We start from the raw sequence: 13,412 nt of genomic DNA, 5'->3' as shown, positions 1-13,412 counted from the left end.
ATGGTAAGTGAAATTAGTCAGAAGGAGAAAGACAAATTATTATTTTACTCTCATATGAGGAATATGAAGAAAGAAAACAAATGAACAAGTAAGACTCTTAATACTCTATCAGCCAAATGGTGCTTACTTAATGGGAATGGGTGAGGAGAGTGGATAATCTGGTCAAAAGGGATGATTGTACAGTGGGGGACAGGCACTGGACGTTTGGTAGAAATAGTAATGCGGTACATACTATGCAACTACAATGTTGTGCACCTGAAACCTGCTTAATGCTACAAACCACTGTTGCTTCCGTGAGTTTTATTTAAGAGTAAGTACTTTAAGACCAATGAATGTTTCCTGTTATTAACGATTGCAGAGTAGTCTTTCCCATCCCAGCTAATTCCTATGTCCCCCAAACACCATGGACAGGTGGAGAGTCATAGGCTGAAGGGCACTGAAACAAACAGTGCAAAATCAAAGATGAGAAGTACCTGAAGAGACAGCTTGACTGGTAGAGCACAGGACTCTCATGCCTGAGGTTCCTAGTTTAAGCACTACATGAGCTGGAGTGGTGCACTGGTCTCTCTCTCTCTCTCTCTCCCTCTCTCCCTCTGAAATTGTGTAATATGAAATAACTATAAATAAATATTTTTAAAGATCTGGAAAGGCTCCAGGCAAAGGCACTTTGTCTATATAATTCTGTCACCATCCCTTCCCATGATTATTTTCCTAGTCTCATCATCTAAGTTCATTTCCCACATCTACGCTCGACCAGACCTGCCAATATACGCGGATATCTTCGCCCACCCTGTCCAACGCTTGACGTCTCGTCATCCAATCTGGTCCCCTACGCCTACACTGAACTTCTCTGTTCCAGACTCTTGGAAACAGAGCTGGCAGTCAGCTGAGGTAAAGAACAAACACCTCATCACAGACCCCTGCAAGCGTCAACCCGGCTTTGACCTAGCACGTTATGATCGGGCCCTCCTCAATCGCTATCGAACAGGCCATGGCTGGTGCGCCGCTATGTTCCATCGCTGGGGAGCCAGAGACGACCCGAACTGCCCCTGCGGCTCCAGACAGACTATGACCCACATAGTCAACGACTGCCACCTCTCCAGATTCAAAGGAGGTCTCGAAACTTTACATCAGGCTCAACCTCACGCTGTTGACTGGCTACGGAAGAAGGGCAAACGCTAGAAGAAGAAGAAGGATGAGCTACATGTTTTTTTTTTTTCTTTTCTCCCTTTTTTTCTTTTTTTCTTTTGGATTTCTTCTTTTCCTCTGGGTGAGTGTTGGTGGAGTAAGTAAGCTCCACATTACCTCTTCCTAGCAAACCGCACAACACTTGTAGATCAAAAATGGAAAAGCAGTCCCTAGCACAAAGGCCACATGGCAGCAAATATCACCTCAGTGTTGTGCTGCTGTGTGACAGAAGTTGGCAAGACACTTGCCTTCCTTTCTCCAAATGAGAAATGAAGGGGAGGCAGAACTTTTTTTTTTTTTTTTTTTGGTCTGTCCCTCTGGAATTTTTTTCTTTCACAGACATCTTGCTCTGCTGATTAGTAAAACTAAAGTAGGTGGGAATATACAGCTTCTTCGACTAAAGGATGATTAAAGGAATGCAGTCCGCACAGTGCATAGTTCTCAATTTTGCCACATTGACTGGAAGACTACCAGGCCCTGGCCACTGTTCCCACCCCTCCCCTAGCCTTCTCCATGTGCAGCTGGCAATCACTGTAATGTCTTTAAGTTGGATTTGATTGATGGCTATAAAGGGAAATATTTATGACAATCAAATTTATGAATGTAGCCAACACATCACCTCACACATGTATCGCCCTCTCCTTTTTGGAGGGGTGAGGTCTATTTTCTTAGCAGATTCCAAGGACACAACACAGTCTTATTAACTATATAATTGCTGTACATCAGAGTCTCAGAGATTATTCAACTTTTAAAAAGACTTCAAGTGTTTATTTATAGATTTATTTACTTACAGAGGGGCACTTAGGAGAGTGAAAGAAACCATAGCACCAAGTTCCCTTCAATGCAGCACGGGCCAGACTTGAACCTGCGTCACACGTTCAGCAAAGCAGTAAACTAACTATCCAAGTGAGCTTGCACTGGAATTTATTCATCTTATAACTGAAGGGTTTTATTTTTTATTTATAAAATGGAAACACCGACAAGACCATAGGATAAGAGGGGTACAATTCCACACACTTCCCACCACTAGAACCTGAAGGTTTTTATCCTTTTTTAAAAAATTATTTATTTATTTATTTTTCCTTTTGTTGCCCTTGCTGCTTTTTATTGCTGTTGTAGTTATTATTGTTGTTGTTATTGATGTCGTCATTGTTGAATAGGACAGAGAGAAATGGAGAAAGAAGGGGAAGATATTGACGGGGAGAGAAAGAGAGACACCTGCAGACCTGCTTCACCACCTGTGAAGCGACTCTCCTGCAGGTGGGGCTCGAACTTTATCCTTTGACCAATGTTTACCAATCCTCCCAAGCCATTGGCAATCATTACCATTCCATTGATTTTATGAGTTTGAATTTTTAAAAAATATTTTATTAATGAGAGGGACAGGAGAGAGAGAAAGAACCCGACATCTCTCTGGTACATGTGCTGCCGGGGATTGAACTCAGGACCTCATGCATGAGAGACCAACGTTTTATCCACTGTGCCACCTCCCGGACCACGAGTTTGAATTTTTTAATGCAATGTAAGCATAATTCCATACAGTATTTGCATTTCTGTCGCCAGACCAGTGTTCTTACAATGTAGAGTCGATACAGTATGTTTTCTCTGTCTCCAGACCAGTATGCTTGTGTGTATTATTATTATTATTGTTATTATTTTAATGAGAAGAATACAGAGAGATCTGAGCACAGCACAGCTCTGGCTTCTGATGGTGCTGGGGAGTGGAACTGGGAGCTCAGAGCCTCAGGCATGAAAGTCTTTTTGCATAACCATTATGCTTTCTTTCCAGCCCCCGCCCCCACCCCACCAGTGTTCTTGAAATGCAAATTCAACTACCCAAACCTGCAAGTGATACTAACAGCACTAAGAAACTGGAGAAATTGACAGAGTGAGAAGAGAAAGAAAGAAAGAAAGAAAGAAAGAAAGAAAGAAAGAAAGAAAGAAAGAAAGGAAACGGTATTTGGCAGTTCCAAGGTCCAGACAGGTTTTTTTTTTACCACAATTTCTACAAGGTTTGCTTACAAAAGAAAACACTAAAAAAGCAGGCACTTAGTTATACACAAGGTAATCAATCAGCAAAACTAATCTCCAAAGGGAGCATGTACTAGGCAGTGTGAGTGAAAATTACATAAAAGGCAGATTGGGGTCAGTAATCTGCATTACTTGCACTTGAAAAGCTGTAGATTAAAAAAAAAAACCACACACACACGTTTAAAGTAAAATTTAAAATAAAAAAGCCCCCTTTCTCATAGCCTTCTGCCAAACAGATTCTGTTGCTAGGTAAACACAAGTTACCAACAATTTATGTACATATATATATATATATATATATATATACGCTAGATTGCAGCTTAGAGGAAGCTCGCTAGTTTATGGATCAGATGGCAGATATGTTTCGTAGCCCAAGAAAGAACAGGGTTTTGCCATGACTAGCCACTTGTAAGCCTCTCTGACAATTTCTTAGCCAAAGAGACACTGACTGGGGGGTTGAATGCAGGTGGAATCCTGTTGAAAAGAAAAGAAGAGTTGCAAGGAGTAGCAAAGTGGATGCTCTCTTCACTGGTGCTAACCTTTGTGTTTAAATATGCGATAACAGAACAAAGTAAAACAGCACTGCTCGGAATAGTCCTTCAGAACTGCCATCTGGGGTGAAGTCAAATTTAATAAACCCAACGACTTCAAGTCCACCTTTCTAGCACATTTATGAAAGGCTGGTCAAGCAATGAGGTGCAGGAACAAGAGGGTATAATCTCCTGTGAACTCTGTAACTAGAGAATCTGTCTTTATGAAAATTTTGTTAAAAACAAAAAGAAATTTCAGCAGCTTAAGGCCCTCACAGATCATATTTGTCATCCAAATCAAATGGCTGTTTTCTTGTTTGTCTTTTTGTTTTTTTTGGGTTTTTTTTTTGGGGGGGGGTTCCTTTCTTTCTTTCTTTCTTTCTTTCTTTCTTTCTTTCTTTCTTTCTTTCTTTCTTTCTTTCAATAAGCTGCTGGTTCACCACCAGACTTCAATTGTCCCACCACACCCTGGAGACAAACTGCTGAGCCACACTTGGATCCACACTGACATCTGCAGGTAATTGAGACAAGGCTTCTGTGAATTGATTTCTAGATAGATTCACAAACCATTCATCACAGTGGTCTGGGAACCCATAAAACAAATACCCTACATGACTAGTTCTCTTAAAAATACTCTCATAGTGTTTAAGTGCTTTCATGGACTAAATATATATGGAGAGAGAGAGAGAATGAGGTCAATTATGTAGGGGGGGAAAAAAACCATGTACCTTGAGCTATTTCCCTCTGGTGTAATTATGGTGATTTTTATTTTCACTTTAAACTTTTTCTTCTAATTTCCATTATTTTGCATTTATTCTTCAAGGGTCATATAGTACTGTCTACAATATGTTATTGAAAAGCTGCTGCCTAAAATTTAACCTCAAACTCTTAGTTGTTCCAATTCAATTTGTAGTTATATTTATCAAAGTTTAAAACGTTGTTTTACTAAAGCAAATGGCTACCGAACAGCATACCTGCTTATAAGGGCAATCGAAAGCCTGAAATGTGCACACAAATAAAGAGAAAGCAAATCTGTAGCCGACTCGAGCTGCTCTTGTCTCAAGCACATGAATTTTCTATAGTACCTTTCAAGTGAGCAAAATTTCAAAGCCACATTTATTGGATCGATCCATAATTGCAGTTTTAGAGAAAACAGGATAGCCAAGAGGCTACTTTCTCCAATGACTGTCTGAGGGAAAAAAAACATTATTCTTTTTTCTGGGCTTGTAAAATCAAGTGACTCATTCAAGTTCAGAGGTAAAGGAAAATCTACATTTAAAGAAAGTCTTATTCTACACATAGAAAGTTAAGTATAATAGAAAAAAAACCACATCAGTGGTAGTTAGCAACAATAAAAAAGACAATTGCTTAACGGCTGATTAACAGTCAGCAGGCACTTGTAAGCATATTATCCCCACAATTTATAAGTGTGTTACATTTCAAGGTGTTATTGACATAAATAAATAAATATATATATGTATATATATATAATTTTTTTGCTGCCTGGAATGCAGTTTCTTGAAGAAGCAAAGTTTTGGTGTTTAGTGTCCCAAGTTAATTTTAAAAAAGTATAGTCACATTTCTGTAGGATTGCAGTGAAACTAAAATCATAGGAAACAGTCCGAGTAACAAGATAAATGTTAGAATGATTTTGACCATGAATAACTTTTTTTCTTCAGTTTTCTTACTTTGGTGTATAAGAAAATAATCATAAAAAGATAAGAACGGAGGACTTTCCTAAGCACTTTATATGTTAAAATCCAGTTTCACTTTAGAATGTTCAGACTTTCCTAATTTTAAGTTATATAATTTAGTGTCATGTTTAAGGATTTACTTCAAGTAATGAATAGACATGAGATGGAAATAAAGAAGAAAAACTGAGAAAAATTTTGTTATGGAAATTGGACAAGAATTGAAACAAAATGGGGGCTGGAAAAAATATACAGACTATAGTCTTTGTCATTCATTCATTCATCTATTTAAAAACTATACTCAGTAGTAAGTATAAAGACCAGGCAGTTCATTTATTCAACCACTTGCCCTTCTCCACCAAGTGATCCAGACAGGAAGTTGACTTATTAACCATTATTATAAAATTAATTAATTAATTAAAACAACAAACATTCATTACTATACTATTTAGACAAGAAAACATTTGCATCTTTTTTGCTTAGGGTTGAGTATCTTCCCTATTTTTTAACAGTCATCTGTGTATTTTCCTCTGTGTTGTGTGTGTATATATATATATATATTTTTTTTTTTTTGTCTATATTCATCTTGGGCTTTTTAGCTCTTTTATCTCGATGGATTTAATTTTTAAATATTTGGGACATTAAGCCTTTTATATCTATTTATTTATATATGTTACAAACAATTTCACTCAGATTTGTCATCTTTCTTTGGCTTTTGCTTATGTGGTCTTCTGCTTTGCAAATGGTCTTTACTTTCATTTTGATGTAGCTGAAACTTTTCATCATTTTAAATACATCTGGATTTGAAGTTATACTTAGACACGTTTTCCTCAAAGCCATACGATAGAGGAATTCATCTAGATTTTCTTCAGATAATCATATAGCTTTATTTAATTCATTTATTCAAATTTAGATCCACTTAAGAGTTCAACTCAGTGTTAAGTGTACATGTGTTAACAAAATAATCTGTTGTGGTAATAATACGCAATAGAATATGAGGTGTAAATAAATAACTCAATTCATTTACACAGCTATGAAGCTATCCCAATAGTATTTATTTAAAAACTTCATCTTTGCACCAGAGATTTGGGTATAGCACCTCTTTTATATTTTAAATTTTCATACATAGGTGTTTTTTCTAAATCTTGTGCTTTGCCCCACTGATCTATTCATATGTCAGTGCAATAATAGTAACAGGTAAAAACACACTGAACAATAATAAGGAAAAAACAATTTGAGGTGGTACGTAAAAAGGGGGCAACTTTCCCAGCAAAATACAAGATAATGAATGTGGAAGGAATGGAAGAATTTGGAAAACATCCCTTTACAGACACCATCTTTCAAAAGTTATTCAGGAGGCCAGGGAAGTGACTCAGTGGTAAAGCAATGTAACATTTAGCTAAATCTAATGAGGAAACAATCTAAGAGAATCTTTTTTATTTTATTTATTTATTTTTGTCCTCCAGTCCTTGTAGTGCCTGCACTAAGAATCTACTACTCCTGGTGGCCTTACCCCGCCCCTTTTTTTCTCTATAGGACAGAGAAAAATTGAGAGAGAAGGGGAAACAAAGAGGGAGAGAGAAAGATAGACACCTGAGAACTTGCTTTAGCACTTGTGAAACATCCCTGTGGTAGGTGGGTAGCAGAGGCTCAAACCTGGGTCTTTGTGCGAGTTCGCTTAATACTATGTGCACTTAACCGAGTGTGCCACTGTCTGGCCCCCTCTAAGACAATCTTTAAAACGAGTATTTCATGAAAGATGAAAACAAATGAGGGGGGCTATATATATATATACACACACACACACACACATAGGGCTGAGCAGTAGTGCACCTGATTGTGTGTACACATTACCATGCACAAGGGACATGGGTCCAGGCCTCCACTCCCCACCTACACGGGGGACGTTTCACAAGTAGTAAAGCAGGTTTGAAGGTGTCTATCTTCCTCTCTCCCTCTCTAACTCCTCCTCTCCTCTCAACTCCTTTCTGTTCTCTCAAATAAAATAGAAAGGAAGAAGGAAAGAAAGAGAGAGAAAGAGAGAGAGAGAAAGAGAGAGAGGAAGGAAGGAAGGAAGGAAGGAAGGAAGGAAGGAAGGAAGGAAGGAAGGAAGGAAGGGGAAAACAGGCCACCAGGAGCAGTAGGTTCATAGTGCTGGCAGCAAGACCCAGCGATAATCCTGGTGGCAATAAATAAATATAAATACCTTAAGAGATAACATCTAAAATACTATGCATGGTTGATTCTAAATTTGGACCCTTTATTTTAAAAAAGGGAAAAAGTTCTAAATGACATTACTGGGTCAGTAATCATTTAGATATGGATTGTTAATTAAATATTATCTTAACATTAAATCTCTTGGGCATGCAAACACAATTATGACTTTCTAGGCAAACACTGTTTTAGGCATTAGAGACTTAAAAGGTGTCTGAAAAACTGGATGTCTGCAAGTTAACTTTAAATGGTTCATAAAATATGTGTATATAAATCTAAATATACAGAGCAAGAGAGAGAGAGAGAGAGAAGATGGAGAAGGTAAAAGAGAGAAATTAGGGAGCTGGGTGGTGGCACACCTGACGAGGCACACACAGTACTTTGCGCAAAGACCCAGGTCTGAGCGACCCTCTCCCCACCTGCAGCCGGGAAGCTTCAAGAGCAGTGAAGCAGGTCTGCAAGTGTCTATATTTCTCTCTCCCTCTCTATCTCCCCCTCCTCTCTCAAGTTCTCTCTGTCCTATTTAATAGGGGGGAAATGGCCTCCAGGAACAGTGGATTTACAAACTGAGCCCCAGCACTAACACTGGAGACAAAAAAAAAGGACTTGGCAAGTAGTGCTGGCAGGAGGAAGGATCAAAAGGTCCTCAAAAGTAAATAAGAATAATATAAATTAAACACTAAATACATCATGTACTGCTTATACAAAGAAATACTATATAGTAGCTAAAAATGAACATTAAAACTATTGCTTAGGTCGACGCAGAACATTCCAGAATTCTTTAAGTACACCCCCCACACACACTTCACTCCCCGTGAGTCATCACAAACTGAACAAACCCACGTGATCCAGGTCACAAAACATCCCAGTACTACTGAGGTGCCGCCTAGTGTCCAACTCTAGCCATCCACTCACCATGAATTAGCACAAACTGAATAACCACCTACTCACAAACGATCCCAGAACTACTGAAGCATGCCCCTATGCCCGTTTCTAGCCATTTATTCACTATGAATTATTCAAACTGAATAAACCCATGAAAAAGACAAAGCATTCTAGAACATCCCATAAACAATCCATCTGAAAATAATCCATTCATAAACTTTTTATATATGTCTTTTACTATCATTTTAAGATTTGCATGCATATTAGTTATAAAGATAGCTGCATATGTATAGATTTAGATAATCAGGTATATTCTAGATTAGAAAAGTTGTGGGGGGAAGGAGTTTATTTTGCTTATTTCTATAAGATACAAACTTTTTATAAGCTTTTCTCTTCATAGTTTTTAATTCAAAACAAGAGAAATAATTAGGAAAAGCCAATAAAGAGAAAATAACTTTTTTTTTTTGCCTCCAGTGTTATTGCTGGGGCTCGATGCCAGTCCTATGAATCCACTGCTCCTAGCAGCCATTTCCACCCACCCCCCATTTTATTGGATAGGACAGAAAGAAATGGAGAGAGGAGGGGAGACAGAGAGGGGGAGAGAAAGGCAGACACCTGCAGACCTGCTTCACCACCTGTGAAGCGACCACCCTGCGGGTAGGGGGGCAGAGGGAGGGGCTCAAACCCGGATCCTTGTGTGGGACCTTGTGCTTAGTACTGTGTGCGCTTAACCTGAAGTGCCACTGCCCGGCGCCCAAGAGAAAATAACTTTAAGCACTACTATGAAGTTTCCAGTCTTTGAGGAGAAAAATACACAAATTCTTGACTAATTCCTGAAGAATAGACTCAAGGAAAAAACATTTCACTAGCCTGAGCTTTCACCTCAGACTTCATGGTCATCATGAAATGAGTTAGGCTAAAAACTTCTGTTTTTTCCAAAGCAGGCAGGTCTCAATGACCACAGTAAATCTTTATTTCTCTGTGGGTCACATGCTGGCTTTAGTTTTCAGAGCTCTAACCATTCATTTAGTCAGAAGAGATAGATGAGGAAATACGAAGGAAAAAACACACCTAAGGAAGGCAAGTAAACTTTGAGGGTCACTGACTCGTCACAGTCTGCTCTGAGCTTCCTTGTTTTAGCACAGAAAGTCCCTAAGAAGCCCTTTAATTACCCAGCAAACTAGGTCCCAAAAAGCCAAGCCTCGACCTCGATCACGATTGCGATCACGATTGCGATCATGATTGCGATCAAGCGATCAAGCGTAGACAGGCCCCAAGCACGTTTCCTTGATCTTCATGGTGGGAGGATGTAGCTTCTCCTCAGAGACTAAAGGAGAGCGACCAGATAGATTTCTTTCACCAAATTTCCCAGAAGAAAAAGCCTGATCGGAATTCCACAGAGAATCCAAAGAGGTGCACAACCCCCCCCCCCTCAATATTCCACACAGATTCTGTAGCTTTTTAACTTTTTCATACCGACCGTTCCACACACAGCACTGGAACCAAATAATTTCCTGGGTCTACATTTCAATTTCATATTTTACTTTGGTGATAGTGGCCATTATTTGGGTATGTATCACTCATACTTCCCAAGATATGTTTTTAAAGTTTTTTTTAAACTTCTTTTGATAGGAAATATCTATCATTATCACAAGCCAAATATTGTTCTCAGAAACCACAAAAAGAAGGTACATTAATGAATATTACCTAGAGTTGGTTAAGACTTCTAGCAAGCTCTGTCCTCAGGAACGTGTGAAAGCCAGAAAAAAAAAAAATCCCGATGCTCCTCCTAGAGGTCACAGTGTGCAGTTAACACAGCTCCTTCTACGGGTTAACACTCCCCCTAGTGCTTTCAAATTCCTCTGCCCATCAGTGATTTTTCTTTTTGCGCCCTCTACTGGCGAAGAGTGTGGCGTTACTGTTGAACACAATTTTATTGAGTGACTATATTTCAGGGAGGATGCTAGCTAGCTCTGAGGCCACGGAGACACAAAAGGAACAGACTTTGTACTGTGGCTGTGCAAGGGCTGGGGAAGCAGGGAGGTGGAAGTTAGTGAATCTGAGCATTTACCTCTATTCCCTAAACCTCCCATTTATTCAGGCAATTTGGCTTTTGCCCCTTCCTGCCCCCCACCCGCACACACCAGAGAAGTACACTAGCCAAGACTTTAGAGTACCTCCCGCTGGTCACTCCCGCTGGCAAGTGTTCAGCTCACATTTTACACGGCACTGGAGACCACACCCTCCTCAGTTCCTCTGATAAGACCACTGATTCCTGTCAAGATTTTGTCCTTGGGGCCAGGCAGCGGCACACCAGGTTAAGTGCACATCGTACCAAGCGAAAGGACCCGCACAAGGATCCGGTTTTAGTCCCCAGCTCCCCACCTGCAGGGTGGTCGCTTCACAAGCGGTGAAACAGGTCTGTAGCTGTCTTTCTCTCTCCCTCTCTTATCTTCCCTTCCGCTCTCAATTTCCCTCTGTCTTACCCAGTAAAATGAAAAAAGAATGGCCGCCAAGAGCAGAGGATTCATAGTGCTGGCATCGAGCCCCAGAGATAACCCTGGAGGCAAAAAAGGAAAAAAGATTTTGTCCTGAGCCTTTCTTCTCTATATAATGTCCCTATTGGATCTACACACACAGTTTTACCTACATACGCTAAAGATTCCCCCAGCCTAAAAGCCAAGTCAGCTGTAGGTTGTTCCTCTCTGCAGCCCAACTACTCAAACTACCACTTCCTTTTTTTTTTCTTTTTTCTTTTTTTTTTTTTTTTTTGCCTCCAGGGTTATTGCTGGTGTTCCGTGCCTGCACCACGAATCAACTGCTCCTGGAGGCTATTTTTTCCCTTTTGCTGCCTGTTTTTTTTTTAATTGTTGTGATTATTATTGTTGTTGTTATTGATGTCGTTGTTGTTGGATAGGACAGAGAGAACTGGAGAGAGGAGGGGAAGACAGAGAGGGGGAGAGAAAGACAGACACCTGCAGACCTACTTCACCGCTTGAGAAGCCACCCCCCCTCTCCGCAGGTGGGGAGCCGGGGCTCGAACAGGGATCCTTACGTAGGTCTTTGCGCTTTGCTTCGCGCCATGTGCACTTAACCCACTGCGTTATCGCCCAACTCCCTACCACATCACTTCTACCTGTGGTAGCACCTGGGTGTTTTTCAGTCATACCCTATCTCCCTGACTCCCACCTTCACGCTTATTTTGTTTTTTTTTTTAAGTCCATTTAAGTGTTATTGCCTTTGGGAAGTCTTCCAGAAGTACCATACTTGCTGTGGTGGGTGCTCTCCACTTAAGATCTTCACCAAGTTTCAATTGGTGCTTGTAATAGTCAGTGCACGTCTATTTATTTAACTAGTCTCGTCTCCTTAAGGCATGAACTTAAATCAGTACTTACCTTTAGCTCCTAGCTAAGGGCTAATTTGTTACATTGATGGGTAGAAATTTTTTGTGAACAGCTAAACATTGAGAGGAGTTTGAGGTGGTAGCTGGGGAGGGTGTGGCCCAGGGCCATTTGAAACTTGGGTATTTAGGTCCTCTTTCCTTTCCCTGCCTTTGGTAGTGGCAGCCAAAGCTGGTGGGGCTGCCAGGGCTTTGTGTCAGGGCCAGGTTGATGACTGGGGGAAGCCAAGGTGGCAGGGTCGGAAATTGGTTACATGAAGAGGAAATGAGCAATTACACAGAGGATAAAGGGAGCCAGGTTTCTCACTATCAAGTCAGGGGAGTTTTAATAGTAGATTCTGGGACAAGCCCTGTGGTGTTGAACTGGAGTCAGAAGTACAAATCTGAACTCATGATGTGTAAGGGATGAACACATGCATAGATGAATACCGATGTGTGCATTTACACACATTTTTTTCTGTGCTGAGGCCTTTAACACACAGTGTCCCAAAAGCAGTTCCAACACCTCATGCCCACACTTCAGTTTTAAAACACCATTCTCCTGCAAAAGGAATGAGGGCTCCTTAGACAAATGGCTGGTCCCAGGGAAGTATGGATCTGAGAATAACTGGTCCAAGAATGGCATGGATTTTTCAGGACATAGGAACCAGCTCAGAGGAACTCATCTGAATATCAAATAGTCATGGGACCAGATTTAACCCAAGGACTAAAATCAGAGTCCCTCAGTCCACTCTGATGCAAATAGTGAAGAAGTGAAATTTCTTTTTTAAAGTAAAATTCCAACTAAGAAACGTACAAGGAATGACAGAATCCAAGAATTCTTAGAAGTCAGTCACCTTAATACAGCCAGGCAAGATCAACAGATAGCCTAAGACCAGTGGTGGAGCAAACTGTAGATTGCCTATGTTACCAAGATTGAGGACCTGGGTTTGAGCCCTCAGTCCCCTCCTACAGAGGGGTAAGCTTCATAAGCAGTGAAGCAGGCTGCAGGTGTCTTTCACTTTCTCTCTCTCTCCTTTCCTCCCCCTATTTCTGCCTTTATCATAAAAATAAAACCAGTGGGGAGTCGGGCGGTAGCGCAGCGGGTTAAGCGCAGGTGGCACGAAGCGCAAGGACCCGCGTAAGGATCCGGGTTCCAGACACGGCTCCCCACCTGCAGGGGTGGGTCGCTTCACAAGTGGTGAGGCAGGTCTGCAGGTGTCTATCTTTCTCTCCCCGTCTTCCCCTCCTCTCTCCATTTCTCTCTTTCCTAGCCAACAACGATGACATCAACAACGACAACTACAAGGGTAACAAAAGGGAAAATAAATTTAAAAAAATTTGTTTTAAATAATAAAAATAAAACCAGTGAGTGAAAGTGTGAAAAGCAATTAAGACATTCATATATTCTCGGGGCCGGGTGGTGGTGCACCTGGTTGAGTGCACATGTTATCATTTGCAAGGACCCAAGTTCAAGCTCCCAGTCCCCGCCTG

The 13,412-nt window shown here is 40.6% G+C and overlaps 1 protein-coding gene across 3 annotated transcripts in view; it reads right to left on the bottom strand.

Annotated features, from left to right (window-relative positions):
* Positions 1-10,314, bottom strand: part of PLAC1 (placenta enriched 1) — a 260,395-nt gene extending 250,081 nt beyond the window's left edge. Inside the window, exon 1 of one of the 3 annotated variants that reach the window (XR_009547460.1) lies at positions 10,247-10,314. The gene's annotated coding sequence lies outside the window, so the exon portion shown is untranslated. The remainder of the gene's footprint in view (positions 1-10,246) is intronic. The other 2 variants (XM_060182708.1, XM_060182713.1) reach the window with 2 other exon arrangements.
* Positions 10,315-13,412: the final 3,098 nt, after the last annotated feature.

The sequence above is a fragment of the Erinaceus europaeus genome, chromosome X (genome assembly GCF_950295315.1).
Source record: "Erinaceus europaeus chromosome X, mEriEur2.1, whole genome shotgun sequence".
Classification (NCBI taxonomy): domain Eukaryota; kingdom Metazoa; phylum Chordata; class Mammalia; order Eulipotyphla; family Erinaceidae; genus Erinaceus; species Erinaceus europaeus.
The sequence above is the reverse complement of the archived record's forward strand: the minus strand, read 5'-3'. Positions and strand labels throughout refer to the sequence as shown.